We start from the raw sequence: 20,484 nt of genomic DNA on the forward strand, positions 1-20,484 counted from the left end.
AGTGTCCTCCGTGTTTGTTTATGCTGATTTGCATTCATATTCAATGACGAATTTAAAGTGAAGGATGGAATTTTGATCTTATAGATGAGGAGATTTGAAAAGGAAATACATTAAATTTACCTAATCACTCTTTGCTTTTGTTAGATTTTCGAGTGTAGCAGCTTCACTTCCCATTCACAGTCCACATACACGCAATGTAGTTGAAAAAGTAGTTGAGGAAGTGATGTGAATTGCATCATGGCCCAAATGGAGGAGGACTAACATGCCATTTTGTTGTAGTTTTTTTTTTTTTTTATGTTACTAGTATGCTTAAATAATGGCCTAATCATGTGTAAAATTGGCTTACCAAAATATGTTTTTGGTTAATCAATTAATGGGCTTAAGTTTTTGTTTTATTTTCAAGTTGAAAAAGGGTCCAATTAGCATCTTAGTCATCAGCCTTTGGGAGACTAATAGGATGCATAGTTGAATGCTTTTTGGTGACTTTTGTTTGCCACAACTTCAGTTATAATCAGGCATTAGGTAATGGGGTCATTATTAACTTAAGTGGATTATTATTAACTTTAGTGGGGTGTAATTACAATTAGTGAGTCCTTTGTAATTCTAATGGTTAAAGCTTCTATTTAAGCATTTTTAATGAAAACAAGTTGAGTTTGAGTCAGAAATACTAGAGTTCATCTCTTCTATCTTAGTGAGAGTGATTCTCCTAAGTTCTTGAGTGATTCAAGAATCCTTGGCTGTATCAAATGACTTTTCCATCCTTTGTGTTGCCTCATTTCGAAAGAGTGATTCTTTCCTTTCACCTTTCATATTCACCTCTTATTCTTTCTTCTTCCACTACAAGAAATTCATTGATTACTGACGGATATGTTCCGACGGATAAATATTCGTCGGTAAAGTTTATTTTCCGACGGATGTACCGACGAATATTGATGATTTATTTACCGACGGATCTTTCCGTCGGTAATGACCTATGTGAATTGGGTTTCTTATTTATCGACGGAAGGATCCGTCGGTAATGTCCTATGTGAATTGGGTTTCTTATTTACCGACGGAGAAGATCCTTCGGTAAATTCTCGACCAAATGAAAATAAGATTTCACTTTCCCCTCCACCATTTTCAGTTTACCCCCTTCCCCCAAAATCACCAAAACCCAGTGCCTTTCAGAAAATTGTCGTGACCACTGCGTGTGTCGCTCCACCGTGATTCTTCCGTTCATGCCCTGACGCGTGTTCTCTGGCGCAATTTGCCGCTGCCTCATCTGCTTCGTGCATTCTCTGGCGCGAGCCTCCTGTAGCGTAGTGTGTGTTGATCTTGGACGACGATGCATTCTCCGGCAACATCAATGTAGTGGTAAGTGTCAACTGCCATTATGTTTGTTTGAATTTTTTATCCCAAAACTTGTTCTCACTATCGTTGATTCTGAAATTGGTAAGGGGAGATGATGTCCGGTTGGGTTTAGCAGTAGCGGGCAGGCGGGAAAGCTGCAATATTATGGGTTCTTTGCAAGAGACGTGAGACACTAGGTTTGATCAATTTTCCCTTTCTGATTTCACTGCATTTTCGAATTGATTGCTTTGTTGGATCCAAATTTGATTGCTTGGTTTTGTTTTAGATTCCATTAAGTTATTAAGTTGATTGATTCATTGTGTGAATGTGTTCATGTCTCATACAAGCATGTCTCGATTGATTGTGTTTCCCAATTCAGTTGTCATTGCTAGGTGTGTGCCATTTTCCCATTTCATTGTCTCGATCCCTTATTGAGTGATGTGTTTTGTTTTTTGTTTAATTGAGTTGGTTGATTAGGATTTTGTGTAGTTTTGAACCAAATCGTTGATCAAATTGTGCATCAAGTTTAATTATGTTCTTATTTCTAAAACTTTGAAATTGGGCATCCTTAACAGCCATAGGGATGGGTGATAAACTGTGAAATTGGGCATCCTTTACAGCCACAACCAATCAATCTCAACTTTCATACAAAAAAGCCACAAATTTAATTTTTTATAAGTTAAGTCTTATGAGAATAGTTTAGAATCATTTTTCAGCTCCCATATAATAATCTCATTCTAAAAATATGAACTACATAGGGTATGATTAACAAAAATATGAATTGCATTAAAGGTAGTGAATAGAGTTTCAAAGCTGCCAAGAATTTGAATAGTATGAGCCTATATCAATTAGGTTATGAGACCTCAATCCTAAAAAGGGAGAGAGAAACCCCCTGAGAAAGAAACTTAAATTGGAATTGTTTTGAAATCTGAAAAAAATAGTGTGTTTTCACTTAGTTCATATTGTCTTAGCTCATTTTGACCATTTCTAGTTCATTTTTTGGGTTTTTACTAGGCAAATTCGAATTAGGTTGTTAATTATGAGTTCTCATCTGTTCTCAACCTTTCTTTTGATAATTGGAAGTTTTCCAAGTAGTTCTATAAAAGTTATGTGCAGTAGTTTATTTAATTTCTAATTTTTTGGAGTTTTAGCATAATTTAGTGGTAGTTTTAGGTCTTAGGTAGCTAGATTTTGAGCTTTAGTAAGTTTTAGCAGTGTGAGTTGTTTTCTATTCATATTTTGCCATTAGAAACATGTTAGGATAGTTAGATTAAACTTCCATAGGTTAGCTTAGTACATGCATACACAAAAGGGTCAATTTTGTAGAATAGTCTTGGTTTTAGGTAGTGATTTTTGGTAAATCATTTAGGAGATAGTTTGTGACTTAGGATTAAGTTTTCTTAAGTCATTTTAACCTTGTCTAGGTAGTTTAGTGGTAGTTCTACCCGTGCTTTAGCATAAACTTAGTTTTAGCCTATCTTTAAGGTGTTTTTAGAGGTTTTAGGTAGTGAAATTTTGAGTTTTAGGTAGGATTTCAGTTTTGACTTGTTCCTTAGGATCCCTGAGTGATTTTAACTTTGTTGAGTAGGTCCTTGGTCCTGTTTATACCAGTTTCGCATAATAGATTTCAGATTAGAGGAAAAAGGCAAAAAGTCAACTTTTGGTCAACTTTTCAGCCAAGTTACTGCATTCTTTCTTTGTTTTTGTTAGTTTTTCTGTCCTTGGTTTACTTTTTCTGCATAAAAATAGGCCACACAACTTAGTCACACTAATTGAATGAAAAAATAATGAAGTTAGGTATTTAGCTAGACTAGAGATTCATAAACTAGCCATACAAGTTAGTCTCCACCTCAGTTTTCGTTTTCCTTGATATTGCTCACTTTTAGCTTAGTTTTAATCTTTCATATACTAAATACATTGTTTTTGCATCATTTCTCAACATTTCCTTTGCTGATTGGATAGTCTTAAGCTCATTTTGACCAATTTCTAGTTGATTTTTGTGTTTTTTGTAAGCAGATTTGAATTTCCCTCCAAATTGTATAACAGATTCAATCAACCATTGCTTATGCTTCTTTATTTCAGATTGTTTTGATATATTCATTTGCATGAAGACTAATATTTATTTATGCACTATGATAGGGGAGGAAAGGGTGAAGGTGGATCTGGAGGTAAATTACAGTAGCAAGGAAGGATTTCCCTAAAAGGTTGCCTAGTACCTTTTCTGAGGTATAATTTCTTTCCACCTGATGTGATTATTGCTAAGTATTATCATGCTGCTAATTTAAGTAGTCAATGAACTATATTAATGTAGTTAATGAAAATGTAAAGTAAGAAAATTTTAGCTAAAATGGTCTGCATAGTCATGGGACTTGCATTCCAATTAGGACATTGTAGTTGTGTTAATATTTGGATATCTTACTTAATTAGTAAGATATATCCCGACAATATCATGATCTTAAGCAATACATGGGGACATGCATGTCTCCACTTTATTTCAATTCTCCCCATTACATTCTAATTTAAACCATTTATTGTGATATAGAACATGGGCGAACCTGCTTTGAATCGTGCATAGATGTATGATCGTTGTTATAGTGGTAGAAGGGGATTGAAGGAGTCTTTTGTCTTAGGCGTTGAAGAGTTTGTTCGAGTAGCAAGACAGTCTAGATATTTTGAACTTGAAGGTGGGATTAGATGCCCATGCATTAAGTGTGACTGTACAAGGATTTTGACAGATGAGATTGTAAAAGTTCACCTTTATAAAAAAGGGTTCATACCAAATTACTGGATTTGGACATTACATGGTGAAGATATGCCAGTTGATTTAATTGAAGGTGATAATTTTGTCCCTAGAGATGGTGTACATACTGCTGAAATGGAGCAATTGTGTGACATGGAAGAGATGGTCAATAACGCTTTGTGTCAATTTCAATCAAACCAACAACCCAACGACACTAACTTAGAAGAGCGTCCTAATGAATCCACACAAAGGTTTTATAATTTGTTGGCGGAGGCAAATCAACCTTTATTTGAAGGGGCAAAAGACTCTAAATTGTCAGTATATGTTAGACTTCTATCTTATAAGTCTAATTGGAATATTCCCAACCAATGCTTAGAGGCTTTCACCAAACTTTTGTTAGATCTCACACCACCAAATATGAGCTTGCCAAAGAGTTATTATGACGCTAAGAGGTTAGTATCAAAGTTGGGATTGGAGGCTAAGAAGATTGATTGTTGTGTGAGTGGTTGTATGCTCTTTTATGACAATGATAGTGGAAAAAAATATGCAGCATTGCTTGAATGTAAATTTTGTCACAAACCAAGATATCATCCACTTCATCAAGGATCAAGGCGCAAAAAACCAATTCCAGTTAAGTCAATGTTCTATTTGCCTATAATCCCAAGATTACAAAGAATGTTTGCTTCTATGCAAACTGCGCCACATATGACTTGGCATCATGAAAACCAAAGCCAAGGAATGTTACGCCACCCATCTGATGGTGAAGCCTGGAAGCACTTTGATCGTAAACATCCTACCTTTGCGTCTGATCCACGCAATGTGCGACTTGATCTATGTTCAGATGGATTTAACCCTTACATTCAGGCTTCATCTTCACCATATTCTTGTTGGCCCGTGATTGTTACTCCATACAATCTTCCTCCAGAAATGTGCATGTCAAAACCTTATATGTTTTTGAGTTGTCTTATACCAGGGCCATCCAATCCAAAGGCCTCTATTGATGTTTACTTGGAGCCTTTAATTGATGATTTGAAGAAGTTGTGGGTTGGTATCTTGACCTATGATGTTTCAAGGAAACAAAATTTTATGATAAGGGCATGTTTGATGTGGACTATTAATGACTTCCCTACTTATGGAATGTTATCTGGTTGGGGCACACATGGTAGATTAGCTTGTCCGCATTGCATGGAGCACAATAAGTCATTCACGTTAAATTATGGTCGCAAAAGTTGTTGGTTTGACTCACATTGTAGGTTCTTACCTAATGACCATCACTTTAGGAGAAATATTAAAGCCTTTCGAAAAGGGCAAGTTGAAACAGATGGGCCACCTCCTAGGTTGACACCATTACAAGTTTGGAGAAGAGTGAAACATTTTCCAAAAGTCACTGAAAACAATGTAACACGGATAGATGGATATGGAGAGTGGCATAATTGGACAAAAAGAAGTATTTTTTGGGATCTTCCATATTGGAAAGATAATTTGTTAAGGCATAATCTTGATGTAATGCACATTGAAAAAAATTTCTTTGAAAACATATTCAATACTGTTATGAATGTGACGGAAAAGACAAAGGACAATGAGAAGGCAATAAGGGATTTAGGATTGTATTGCAAGCAAAAAGACTTGGAGTTGAAGGTTCAAGATAATGGGAAAATATTAAAGCCTAAAGCGAATTACACCTTAACTCCAAATGAAGCTAAATCAGTTTGTCGGTGGATAAAGGAACTTAAGATGCCAGATGGTTATAGTTCCAACTTGGCTAGATGTGTTGATGTTGAAAAGGGAAGAATCCATGGAATGAAAAGTCATGATTGCCATGTATTCATGGAGTCATTACTTCTTATTGCATTTAGTGCTTTGCACATTCATGTTTTAAATCCTCTTACTGAAATTAGCCATTTTTTCAAAGATTTGTGCTCTACAACATTAAAAGAGGAATGCCTAAGAAGAATGGAGGAAAATATTCCAATTATTCTCTGCAAATTAGAGAGAATATTCCCTCCTGGATTATTTGATTTCATGGAACATCTTCCTATTCATCTCCCCCATGAAGCATTGTTGGGTGGACCAGTGCAATACAGATGGATGTATCCATTTGAAAGGTACTAAAGGACCTCCCTATTCATATTTATAATTAATTTTCTGACCAATTTTTCATCATGATGTATTTTTTTATTTGTATAGATTCATGGGTGATTCAAAACGATCAATAAAAAATAAAGCAAGAGTTGAAGGTTCTATTTGTGCATCTTATTTACATCGTGAGACAACATACTTTTGTTCTCATTACTTCAACAACTTCATGTTGTCATCACGCAATTAGAGCAATGAAGTTGAATGTCAAAGAGATGTGTCAATGTTGTCTGTTTTTCAGCAAAAAGGTCGACATGCAGGGAGAGAATCGATTCATTGGTTAACTGATACAGAGTTCAAATCTGCTCATGTTCATGTGTTAATCAATTGCACTGAAGTCAAACCATATCTTGAGTAAGTTATATCCTCCTTTGTGAACAACTCATTCCTCATGTGTTAATCAATCGATTCATGTGTTAATTGATAGCATTGGAATTTATTTTCACCAGCTCATTCCTTATATGCTTGCAAATACCTGAGAGTAGTGCTTCTGCTCGTATTCATTCAGAGTTTCCTGAATGGTTCCAATATCAAGTATGTATTGTACCATTAATTATGCAACAAATGGATTTTAATGTATCAAAATTCTACATCTATCTTTCTATATTTGTAGGGAGAAAGACTATAAATAGTGGTGTTCATGTGAAGGGCCTTACCGAAGGAGGTGAAGATGATTTTTATGGGATCATTCATAGAATATATGAACTAGAGTACAATACTTCTAATAAACCAAAGAAAGTTGTACTTTTTTTTGTGAATGGTTTGATCCCTCAAGGAAAGGTACAAGAGTGGATCCTAAATATAACATTGTGGACATTCACATGACTTCAAGGTACCAACCATTTGATCCATTTATTTTGGCATACAATGTTAGACAAGTATATTATGTACAATATCCACCATCTCGAAAAGACAATCGTGGTTGGTGTGTTGCAATTAAAACAAAGCCGAGAGGTTGCATTGAATCAAATGAGGTGGAAGACGATGTCCCTTACCAAGTTGATGAAATGTCACATGTCAACGAAGTAATTGAAGTAGAACATGTATCTAGATTTCATCACATAGAAGGTCATGATGAAGAGTTAGAGGAGGAGGAGGAGGAGGAGGAGGAAGAAGAAGAAGAAGAAGAAGAAGAAGAAGAAGAGGAGGAGGAGGAGGAGGAGGAAGATCTAGATGAAGAAGAAGAAGATGAAACTGAAATGAAGAGGAGGACGACGATGAGGATGAAAGTGATGATAATGACTAACTTTGTCTTTTTTGTTTTTGTACTGAACTTTTTAATATGTTTGTTTTTTCTTCATTTCATTAGAACTTTTTGTTGTTGTACTTCAACTTGTGTAATATGTCTAATGAATAGTTATTAAGTTGATATATTTGTTTATTATCATACACCATCTTAATTTGTTTGATACTTAGATCCTAAACTCCATACGCCATGTCATCGAAAGATCCACCTCGACCACCCCCTGTTGATAAGGGGAAAGGTATTGCAAAAACAAGAAAGAGACGTAATAATTATGTGCTTCGGATTTCACTCAGACCCATCACCCCTACCCCGGGCTTACATATGCCATCCTTATCTTCTCCACCTCCACCCACAGGGTTACATAACCTTACATCTATCCTGGCGATTCATATGTCGTCCTCATCTTCTCAACCTCCACCCATAGGGTTGCATACCCATGTTGTTGCTCCCAGGGCCCCTTCTATACCACCCTCACATATACCATCCTCATCTTCCTCAACTCCACACACTGGGTTACATACCCCTTCTACAAACATTAGAGCATCCTCATCACCTCATACTGTACCATCTCCAGCCTCGATTGGTGGCCCTCCTCTGCAGTCTACACCATCCCTAGTTGCAGGTGATATAGTTGCCACACAGCCTATGGTTGATCCTGATTTGGATGCAGAACCTGACCCTCCTCTGCAGGATCGCCCGATGATTGAACTTGTCGGTCGAGGGTAATATTTAAATTCAGTTATTCTCATTGTTTATATTATGTAACTTCTTTCATCTTCTGACAATTTTCCATGAATTATAGGTTTTTTCCATCTAGAGTTGCTTCACAGGCTATCATAAAGACAATCAAACAACAATTTCTTAATCCTTGGCCATCATGGGGATCAATACCTGAAAAAGACAAGGACATTTTCTGGCAACGTTTCATGGTAACGTGTTCTAACTTATTATATATAGGTAAATTAAGTTGTTAACTATTATTCCATGTTTAATATACTTATAATGTTTTATATGTTTAAATTGTGTTATAAAGGAGAGTTCAGTGGGCACCAGAGCATGAAATTTCCATTAAGAGAAATTTCAACAGCAGAGCTTCTCATCGTCTATCTGAGATGTTTAGAGATGCTAGAATGGCTAGAGAAAGGCCAGAATGGATTCCTAATGATGTGTGGACAAGGCTACTGGAAGATTGGAATTCTCCAAGTTATCAGAGCAAATGTATTGCAGCTAAGAAGAATAGGGCTTCTGAAACAGGTGGAACCCTACACACAGGTGGATCCATTACCATTTACGAGCATGCCCTTCGTATGGTAAACACATTAACTGTTTGTATTTGTCACATTTGAACTACATTTTTAAAGTTTGAAATCAAATCAAATCTAACTCTATAACATTTTATTGCAGGCACGTGAGTTGGGACGCCATGTGTTTCTTGATGAAGTCTTTCAGCAGACACATATTCGGAAGGGTACTAGCGAGTATGTGGATGAGAGGTCTAGGAAGACAAATGTAAGTCTCTTTTATTGTTCAAAATTATTTACTCTTAAATGTATCCCACCACAAAATAATAATTGTTCATTGTTTACTTACAGGAAGAATTTCAGACTAGGCTTTCTCAAGTCAGATCTGAGGTTTCCTCATGTGCTGATGGAACACAAGAGCAATCCTCTGTTGATCATACATAGGATGATTCTATCAGGACTAGGTGCTGGATTGAGACAGTAGGAGGGAAAAAGAAAGGAAGACTTTATGGGGTTGGTCAACTTGTTTCAAAATATGTTGGTCCAAAAGAAAGTTTGAACCAACTACCACCTTCTTCCTCTTCTAATATTGAGGACCTCACTAATATTAGGCAGCAACTTTCACGTAGCCTGGAGGAAAATGAGCAATTGAGGTCTGAGTTTTGATCCTTTCAGTCCCTAGTTCTGCAATATCTCCCTCCGGATGCTCAAACTCGTCTTCAGCAGCCACAACCACAGCCACAACAGCCAAACCTTACTCAACAAAACTCTGAAATCCCTCCACCTCATCCTCAGCAACAAAATAATGAAGAGGACAATAATTTAAATGAAGAATCTTCTCCTGATTATGAAGATTATTAGTTTTTCTTGTTTTTAAGACAAACTTTCTTCAGCATGTACTTAATAAACTTGTGTATTATTATTCCTTCTTGGTACTGATCGTGCTTATGTAAACATTTCTGTGCTACAGACCAATTTTCTCTGTTTTATAAACAATTTAGTGTGTCATCTGATATATATATATATATATATATATGTATATATATATATACATATACATATATATATATATATATACATATATATATATGTATATATATATACATATATATATATATATGTATATATATATATATACATATATATATATGTATATATATATATATGTATATGTATATATATATATATATACATATATATATATATGTATATATATATATATATATATATATATATATATGTATATATATATATATATATATATTTATATTGTGATGGAGTTTCATAATTATATAATATTTGATAAAATGGAATGCTGGAATGTTGGACGGTTGGATTTGTCTGTGTTGAAATTTTCTATATGCAGGTATTGTGGAATGTTTAAAAAATAAATAAACCCAGACCAATTTTTGACTCTTACCGACGAATTACCGACGGCCTTATACGTCGGTAAATCCATTCGTGAAGTCCACGCCATTACCGACAGATAAGGCTGTCGGTAATTTCCGACGGATGTTTCCCTCGGTAATTACCGACAGATATATCCGTCGGTAACAACGTGGACTTCAAGAATGGATTTACCGACGGATAAGGCCATCGGTAATTTCTGACCGCATAATCTGTCGGTAATAACTGACGGTCAGAGCGACGAATGTTTCCGTCGGTAATTACAGGCGGACTTGAACAATTCGTCGGTAAATGATTACCGACGTGCGGTTTATCAATGGATTTGTTGCCGTCGGAAGTCTGTCGATAAAATGTTATTACCAACGAATTATGCACATTTCCGACGGATTATGATCGTCGGTAATTAGCGTTTTTCTGATAGTATTCACCCAATTTTCAAAAAAAAACTAATTTTGTTCAGATTTATCTCATGGTCATAACTCTCGTTCTACTCGTCCAAAATTATTGACTCTTAAGCCTAAACTAAAGTTCAGAACTTGAATTTTCATGTCGTTTTGGAATCACCTTAATTGGAGTTTTATAACATGAGACATCAACGATTCTAAATTATTGTCCAAACTGAAATTTCAGCCACTTTTCTATTTACTTTTTTTACTAACTTTCCAAGTTTCCTACAAGGTTTTAACCCTAAAAATCCTATGTCAACTCTTGTGCAAATGGGGAACACGTCATTTGGTATCAGAGCTTCGATTGTGGGTTTGGAATAGCAATTCAAGTTTCCTATAAAAGGTGTTTAATTGAAGGTCACCCATGTTTAGTTGCACATGTTTACGAAAATGACAACAATGTTGTAAGCCAAAGATTATTTAAAAAACTCCACTTACTAACAAGCTTTCATCTGAAGCAAGCATGGATCAAATTCACTACTTGGCAATTGTGAAAGAATATTATGTGATATCGCTCCCGTGGACTCTTGTCATCTTCGTTTGGGATGGTCATGGCTACATTTTAAAACACTCAATCTTAATGAACAGTCACTTTATTTGAGGCATGAGAGACATAAAATTAAGTTGAAATTTATGACACCTAGACAAGTCAATAAGGATCAACATAGGCTAAAGGAGAAAATAGAAAAAAGAAATAATAAAAAAAGAAGCAATAGAGAGTGAAGTAAGAATGAGAGAAAAAGAAAGAAGAGAAAATGAAGAAAAAGAAAAAGAACTAGAGAAAAAGAGCACTAAAAATTTATTTGTCAATGATTTTTCTTCAATTATTTGTGATGTCATTTTACAAGAACAAACGGATGAACATGTGAATGAAATACACCAACTTCTATGTTTGAAAAGGAAGCTTGTTCCTAGTGCTTTATTATACTTAGTTTGCTGATGAAAAACAAAGTCTTGATGATAGTGAAACACAACGCGTGGAGTTATTTGTTGTTACATATGGAGGTGAGGGAGTTTTGACAAGAGAGGTACTCCAGGGATTGCAACCATTGAAAAGGAGCAAATCTAAATGTATTCAAGTTGTATTTGATCTTGGAGGATGAGACATAATTTCTAGTTGTAGAGAAATAATGTTCTTTATAAGAACATAATAATCTTTTATTAAAACTAGCAGAAAAATAAATTCTTAAGATTCGGGACGAATCTTCTCGAAGAAGGAGGGTATGATGTGAATTGCATCATGGCCCAAATGGATGAGGACTAACGTGCCACTTTGCTGCAGTTTTTTTTAAGTTACTAGTATGTTTAAATAATGGCCCAATCCTATATAAAATTGGCTGACCAAATTATGTTTTTGGTTAATCAATTAATGGGCTTTAGCTTTTGTTTTATTTTCAAGTTGAAAAATGGTCCAATTGGAATCTTAGTCATTAGACTTTCGGAGACCAAGAGGATGCATAACTGAATGCTTTTGGGTGTGTGACGATAATTTTTTTTATTTAATTATTATTATTATTTCCTATAATATACTTATAAAATTTAAAGGCAAAATTATACATAAAATATTCACACACACACACACACACATATATATATATATATATATATATATATATATATATATATATTTACAGTATTGTATGCATCTTATATCTACATCGTTTAGTACATCTAATATTCCCTACACTACAAGAGAAAAAAAAATTATGTATATACAATTTTCCCCTCATATACTGGCTTTCAAACAGGTGGAGGGAAAAGGTTATGGATAGGGTTCATTTGGACTGTTGGGGGTAAATAGAAGGTAACTCCAATTTGTTCTTCAATGACAATTGGCACGTTTGGAGCAGAGAGAAAAGTAATAGTAGAGTTTCCCGTTCCCTGAAATGTTACAGAATTATTCACTGCATTTGTTTGTCATGCATTTTCCGGGAAAACAGCCACAATGTCGACAAAGAAAGGATCAGGCATGTTGGGAGCAACCATATATGATAAGGTTATAAAATTTTGTTTTTCACACACAATCATAAAATAGGGAAGTGAGACAAATATAACATAAAAAAATACAGCATATCATAATAAAATGAAATGAAATAAAAATTCTCCCAAATCCATAAAACTGGATTTTTATTATACTTTTATAAAGATATTGATTAATTTTGTAGTGACTAGTCAGGATAAATGAGCTCATGGCCAACAAAGTAACTGAAGAACATCTCATCTTGAGTAATACTAACTCGTTTAAATCCCTAAGGTCATACCTCCAACTACAATATTCAAATCTTTATTTATCATAAATTTTATTTCAATATTTAAACCATATAATTATATAAATAAATAAATAGGATCAATGCATAATTAAAAAAATATATAAATAAATAAAAAGGACCAGTGCACAACTAGAGATGAATATAAATAAATAAATAGAAATGGGAACTAAATATAAATTAGAATGAGGTTAGGGACACCTCACTTAAGATAAATATAGAGATAAAAATAATTATGAACGGATAAAATAATCATAGTAAAAAGATAAAATGATAGATGTCTCCTTCCCTTACCTTAATTATTGTGAAAGATATATCCCAAAGCTTTGTGAACATTTCAACTTTCTTCTTTTATTTTCTTCACTGCCAACTTGTACTCACAAACTCCTCTTCTCCCTTTTTTTTTCTTTGATCTTATTGTCTCCATTTCGTTTCACTACCACCACTCCTATTTATACTAGAACATAATCATTACATTTAGTTTATTTGGTTTGTAACATTGTTCACTTCTGTTTTCTTCTTTCAAATTCTAGTTATCGTGGTTTGTGATGGATTAAGTTCTCATTTTTTTTTAACCTGTAATTTCACATGCATTTATTAGCATCTGATCTCATTCCATTACATGGAGTAATGAACAGATAATTCTGAAGGGTTTCTTTTTTCTCTTTTCCTTTCTCTCTCTTTTTTTTATAACCTAACAATATGTCCAATTTACCTAACAATATGTAAGTTTATCCTTTATATATATACATACTTACATAACTTAACATATTTATTTTACGTTTCTTCTTTTATAAAAATATTTTTTTTATTAACATTCTAAAATATTTAATATATTTCTTATAAAATCATCAATTATTTGTATATTTTGGATATTTATAATCTTTACATTCATATGTTCATAATTTATTATAATAATAATATGTATATTATATATATATATATATATATATTCATATATATATATATATATATATATATATATATATATTTGTAATAATAATAATAATAATATATAATAAAATGCTTATAAAGTAATACATTATTTATTGATTTATGAATGTTACAGGGTGACTTTTGCTTTCCACAATTTCAATTACAATCACTCATCAGGTAATGGGATCATTATTAGCTTAAGTAGATTATTATTAACTTAAATGAAATGTAATTGTAATTAATGAGTCATTTGTAATTCTGATGGTTAAAACTTCTATTTAAGTTGAACCATTTTTATCAATGAAAACAAGTTGAGTTTGATTCAGAAACACTAGAGTTCATATCTTCTATCTTAGTGAGAATGATTCTCCTAAGTTCTTAAGTATTTCAAGAACCCTTGGCTGTATCAATGGACTTTTTCATTATGTGCTGCCTCATTTCGAAAGAGTGATTCTTTCATTCCATCTTTCATATTTATCTCGTGGTCATAACTTCCATTCTATTTGTACAAAATTAGTGATTCTTAAGCTTAAACTAAAGTTCAGAACTTGAACTTTCACATCGTTTTGGAATCATCTCAATTGGAGTTTTATGGCACGAGATACTGACGATTCTAAATTACTGTTCAAACTGAAATTTCAGTCTCTTTCCTGTTTTTTTTTTACTAATTTTCCAAGTTTCATGCAAGGTTCTAACTCTAAAGGTCCTATGTCAGCTCTTGTACAAGAGAATGGACTCTCCCATTTTCAAGCCCTACTATTTTGTTTTTTTTTTTCTATTACTTATGTGGTCTTTTTTTATATTCCATTACTTTTTAAGACTATAACAATAATAATAATAATAATAATAGTAGTAGTAGTAAGAAGAAGAAATAAAAATAATAAATAATAACAATAATCATCATATTAATAAAATAATAATAATAATAATAATAATAATTTTATAATTTTAAATAATAACCTCAATTTTATTTTAACATAATTTTCACTATCTAGATTTAAATTTATATGACATTTATCCTTAAGGATAAATCAGTAATCATATAATTTTATCCATTAAAATATTTTTTTCAATCTACGATATCCATCTTATTCAAACTTTCATCTCAAAAATTCATTCCCATGAATTCATCTTCAAGACAATGGAAAATAACAAATTGAAATTAATGAGTAACATAGAATTTATGTACTTTGATATTTATAGAACTTTATTTACTTAATATCTTAACAATTGACTTGCATAAATTCATTTGAATTTATGAAAAATTTATTTCAGTTTTATTTTATTTTCTATAAATACTTACTGAGAAACTTATCTAATTTCAGATTCATGTACAAAGATATTTCTCGATCTATTAATTGAAGTACAAAATATAAAAATGGGTAAAAATAAATATGCGTAGGAAAATTTCAAAAAGTAGTATATTAAATATATACTTTTAATAATAAAAAATATATTGTAAGCATTAATCCATAAAAGTGTTTTTCCTGATGAGAATATTAATTTTAATATATTTAAACAATTTTTATTAGATTTTCTTTCTAGAGTACTTGTCCAGTCATATTAATTGGAAGCAAAGTTTTCCTATTGTTCTGATTAGAAATTTGCCAAGGAGTTTTGGCGATGGAGTTGGAGCTCCAGAATGCCGTGTTTATGCTTCTTTGTGAGAAAGTCCCGGGTTTTAAGGAGAAATGGAGGAAAGATTTATTTGTAAAAGATTATATGATTCTTAAGCCAATACTAATTAGTAAAAATTTATATTAGAGAAATATTAAATGAGAAATATGATTATGATTATGATTATGAGAAAGATGTATGAGTAAACAAATATCTTAAAAAGATTTTGTTATTTTGAAGATAATCAAGTATTCTATCTTGATTATATGATATAATCAATTATTATATTATAATATATTGCAAATATTTGATAATAAATTATTATATCATAATATCTTAGACATATTATATAACCAATTATTATATCATAAAATTTTGGAGATATTGTAACATTTCAATTTTAACAGTTTAAAACTAATGAAATAGAGTGTTTCATTATAGTGTTCAAAACAGATAATCTAATGTACAAAATATATTAATACAATCTTACAAACTATAGGACTATAAAAATATATCATTTATACACTTAAACTAATCTAATGAGCTTTATACATAAACTGACCTGTGCTAAAGCTCTCACTAAAAACTTCCATCAACTTAAAAGATGGTTTCTCATCTTCCAGAGATGTCCTCAGAAACTACAATCACATATGCTCTCACAAAAAAAAAGTGATCATCGCAAAAGAAAGACAAACAACACAAGACAAAAACTCAGAAGATTAGCATGTTGACTTAGGTTAAGCTAATCTTTGAGTCAACAAGTCAATTTAAAATAGTCAACTAAGCCAACTTCATGGAATTCAAACTAAGGAAAATAAAAGCAAAGGAAGGGCTTTAGAAACTCCCTTTCTTTTAAGCATGTGCCATGGGTCATCATCCTTGGTAGGGATCAAGCCTTCATCAATTTCCTCGCCCTGCGAGTTAATGGTCAGTGAATCCCTGACTTAAAACTCGCCCAGCGGGATTGCATAATTTTGCAGAATATAATTTTTGCATAATTCTACATCCCCAAATCATTTCTAAACACCCTCAGGGACCTTCACAGATGTTATGCACATACCAAACACGAATTTATCACAACTATCAATGTCAATTAATCTCAAATACAATACTAAACATCAAGCATTTTAAGGCAAGCAGAATAAAATCTAATTTCTATAACTTTCACATATCATTTTCACAATTCAGATACAACATCAAATTTTCATTACAATCATACAATATGTCAGAATATGATCATACAACTAATCGTGCTAGCAAATCACAGAGCAACCATACAGTTTATAATTTATAACTTAAAAACAATGCAATTAGCTTCCCTTATCTGTTATCTTGCTTAAACAACTCTAGAAAAACGTCAAACGCCTCTAACTCGACAAGATGTTTTATCTACACATAGAAATATCACAAGAACAATTAGGACATATTTTTATGACCACTGATTAGCCAAGACTCATACTGATGATTAAAATGTGGCATGCAAGTAGAAGAGAACTCACGTGCAACAGAAAATAGAAAAAAGACTAAAAAGGAGGTAGAAACTCAACTTACGCGAACAAAGAAACTGATCGGTCCAACTTGAAGAGCTCGCCGAGAGGATCAATCCTATAATTTATGTTCTTCAATCAGACTATCAGAGAGACATAACTCCTAGAAAGAATCTACAAAAGTGGTTTCTAGAGAGATGGTGTGTTTTAAAATAATGAAACTCGTTTATAACAATTCCACCTTTTAATATTAAAATAATCGAGTCTTATTATTTTTAAACCACTATCACTTTTATAACACCATTTTCTAAGGTCTTACAGATATAATAGAATATTGATAATAAGTAAGTTATTATGTCCATATGATATTATAAGTATCTTGGAGATATTTCATAATATCTTGGGGGTATGTACATAATTAGTCCCTCAAGCTTAGAAGTCGGGTAAACCTTATTGATGGATGAACGAGTTTTATCATTCTCTGAGTTTCAACATAGGTATTAAGCAAATATGTTTTGGGTAAATAGTTTGTTAGATTTACTAAATTTGAGCTTAATTTTAGCTTGCATGTGTGGAGTGTATCGAAGCTAGAAAGAATGTGTCTCGTTAAAATCTTGCTCGACAATAAACCCGTCTTAAGAAGAAAAGTCTGAACTAAGGAAAAAAAGTACCTTTATTATAATCTATCAAATTTATAACTTGTGGATGTGTGATCATCTGAACTTAGTAATTATGTGTTATGGGTAAATGTTGTTAAGTAGTTCATAAATATTGTCCATTTGATTTGTTGTCTCATGTTAGACACTTTGAAGTAGTTCTCATATATATATATATATATATATATATATATATATATATATATATATATATATATATATATATATATATATATATATATATATATATATATTTCAATTTGAGTTGTGATAAAAAGAAGTGTTTTAGAGATTTTTAATTGATTTTAAACTTCTTACTTTTTATATACATATTGACCATTTTCATTAAATTATTCACCTTAATTTATTACGTTTTATATAATGTATTTCACTAAATTATTCACCTTAACTTATTGCGTTTTATATAATGTATTTAATACTAATATGACTGTCTTGAGTATTAGTTTGATTTTAGGAGGATTTTGGTACGGATTAGTTTGATCTTTTATTAAATATATATTTGAACCAATTATATACACTTAATTTAGTTTAATCAGAACATTTTTTTTTAAATTAAACTAATAAATTTTTATGATTAGGTTTGGATTGATTTTACAGTTTTATTATATAACTTTTTACTAATATATATATATATATATATATATATATATATATAATTTTAGTTTAAATTATATTGTAATATAATATTATACGTTGGAAAATAGTTTAAATATTTATTCCCTAAAAGTATGAAATAATTTGTTTGCACGTTTTTTCCAGTAATTTTATTAAAAAAAATATTGTATTAATTAATATGCGGTAAAAGCTTCAAAAACATTACACTAGTTCCGTTTTATGAATTGAATGTATTAACTTGGAAAATATTAAATAAGTATTTAATGCTACTTAAGAAAATTATTAGTATCATGAAATATATACGTCATATATGTAAAATAATATAATTAGATTTAATGGTGTATTATATTTAAATAATCCAATAAAAGGAATGATAGTGTTTAATCTTGGATGAGACGTTGCATGTTTAATTTATAAGTATTAGTGAACACACAGACGCTGTCGCGCCCGTGTATTCGCATTTTTTAATTCTAAAGAAATTTAAGATCAATAACAAATATATATTTTTTAAAGTAGTTGTTAAATATAAAATTAAAAAAAATATATGTAAAAAGAAAATTTAAATTATAATTTAAGACAAAAGAGATTTGTAGAAAAATGATTAAAAGTAAATTATTTATAAAATAATTAATTTTTAAATAACTAAGGGTAAAACGGGTATTATGAAATGTGGACACAAAAAGAGAAATCCCCTTTATTGTTATGTTATATATATATATATGTTATATATATATATATATATATATATATATATATATATATATATATAGAAGATTATAGATGTTGGTTTAAATATTCATTTGTTTCTAATTTCCGTCAAGATATTTTGAATTGTTCTCCTAATGCTTTTTTTTTCTCAATTAAATTTTAATTTTTTAAAATTGATATAATTTGATTATTTTTTTATAATTGTATCAACAAAGTTAAAGATATATTTCATTTCTTGTTTTTTTATTTATTTTTTTTTTGTTTTTTTTTAATTTTTTTAAATATGTCCACGTATCAAGTCAGTATTGTGACATGTGATGTGATACTATGAGTATGATGTCACATTGTGACAGGAGCATATCATGTGTATAGTATTATATTTAATGCAATATCTATATTTGTTATTTTGTTTCAATTCAGTATCTATATTTGTTATTTTGATTCAATTCAATTCTAAAATTTTTTAGAATGAAACAATTTAGTTTTTCTTCACATTGACCAAATTTAATTTTTACATAAATGGTATACTAATATTTGTTATTTTGTTTCAATTGAGTTCTAAATTTAAAAAAAAAAATAGTAATAATTTTGTTTCTCTCCAAATTAAGATCAAATTTAAATTTTATATAAATAGTATATTAGTAATTTTTATTAAAATTCATATTTTTATTAAATATTTATAAAATTATTTTTAAATCAACTCTATCTATATTATTAGAATATAATTATTATATATATGTTTGATTTTTCTAGTTGTAATTTCTATATTATTATAATATATTCATTAGATTTATGTTTGATTTTTGTAAACTGAATTTTCTAATAATAGTTTATTTTGTTGCCTTACTTATTATTAATAAACATATCTAGTTATAAAAATAGAGCTAATAAAAGTATTCATATAGAGCTAATAAAAGTATTCATTCACCATGGTAAAAGTATTCACATAATTTAGGAATGTCAATGGGGCGGGTAGACTAACTCCCCAGTATCTTATCTGCTGAATAAATATTCGCTTCGTACCCGTACTCATATTCGTCGGATATCCGTTATGTGGGTACCCGCCTATTTTTTTTACATCCGCGGATATCCACGGGTACCCGCGAGTATTTACAAAAATATTTAAAAAAACAAATATTTAACCATGATTAGTGCTTGGATCAACAAGTCCACTCTCTCCATTCTTGAAAAATAAACAAATAAAAAATCACTAACAATTTATATTGTAGTTTATTTTTGAATGAAATATTAAATAAATTATTAACTTCATCAATGTTCACATCTTGCCACATTGTATAAAGTTTCATGTTGTCCAATTTTAATCTAGAAGAGCTGAAAACATAAGAAGTTCATTAAAAATTTATAACAATCACTTAATTAAAATATCTAAGTAAAAGTGTTAATTTCATTACCTTCCATGTTGGTCCAGAACCAGTCTTTGAGACACATCAATGCCTCCACAGTATCTGGAAGTAATCTACTCCGATGGGGAGTAAGAATCCGACCACCATTATTGAATGAAGACTCATAATGTTTTTTAATATATATATATATATATATATATATATATATATATATATATATGAGGGTATTTTCTGAATTAAAGTTTAGCGGGTACGGATATCCATGGGT

General features: G+C 31.0%; 1 pseudogene; it reads left to right on the plus strand.

Annotated features, from left to right (window-relative positions):
• The first annotated feature begins 3,904 nt into the window (after nt 1-3,904).
• On the plus strand, nt 3,905-6,563 carry LOC114188450 (uncharacterized; annotated as a pseudogene).
• The last annotated feature ends 13,921 nt before the right edge of the window (nt 6,564-20,484 follow it).

This window comes from Vigna unguiculata, chromosome 6, assembly GCF_037176805.1.
Source record: "Vigna unguiculata cultivar grain cowpea cultivar isolate G323 ecotype 2 chromosome 6, ASM3717680v1, whole genome shotgun sequence".
NCBI lineage: Eukaryota > Viridiplantae > Streptophyta > Magnoliopsida > Fabales > Fabaceae > Vigna > Vigna unguiculata.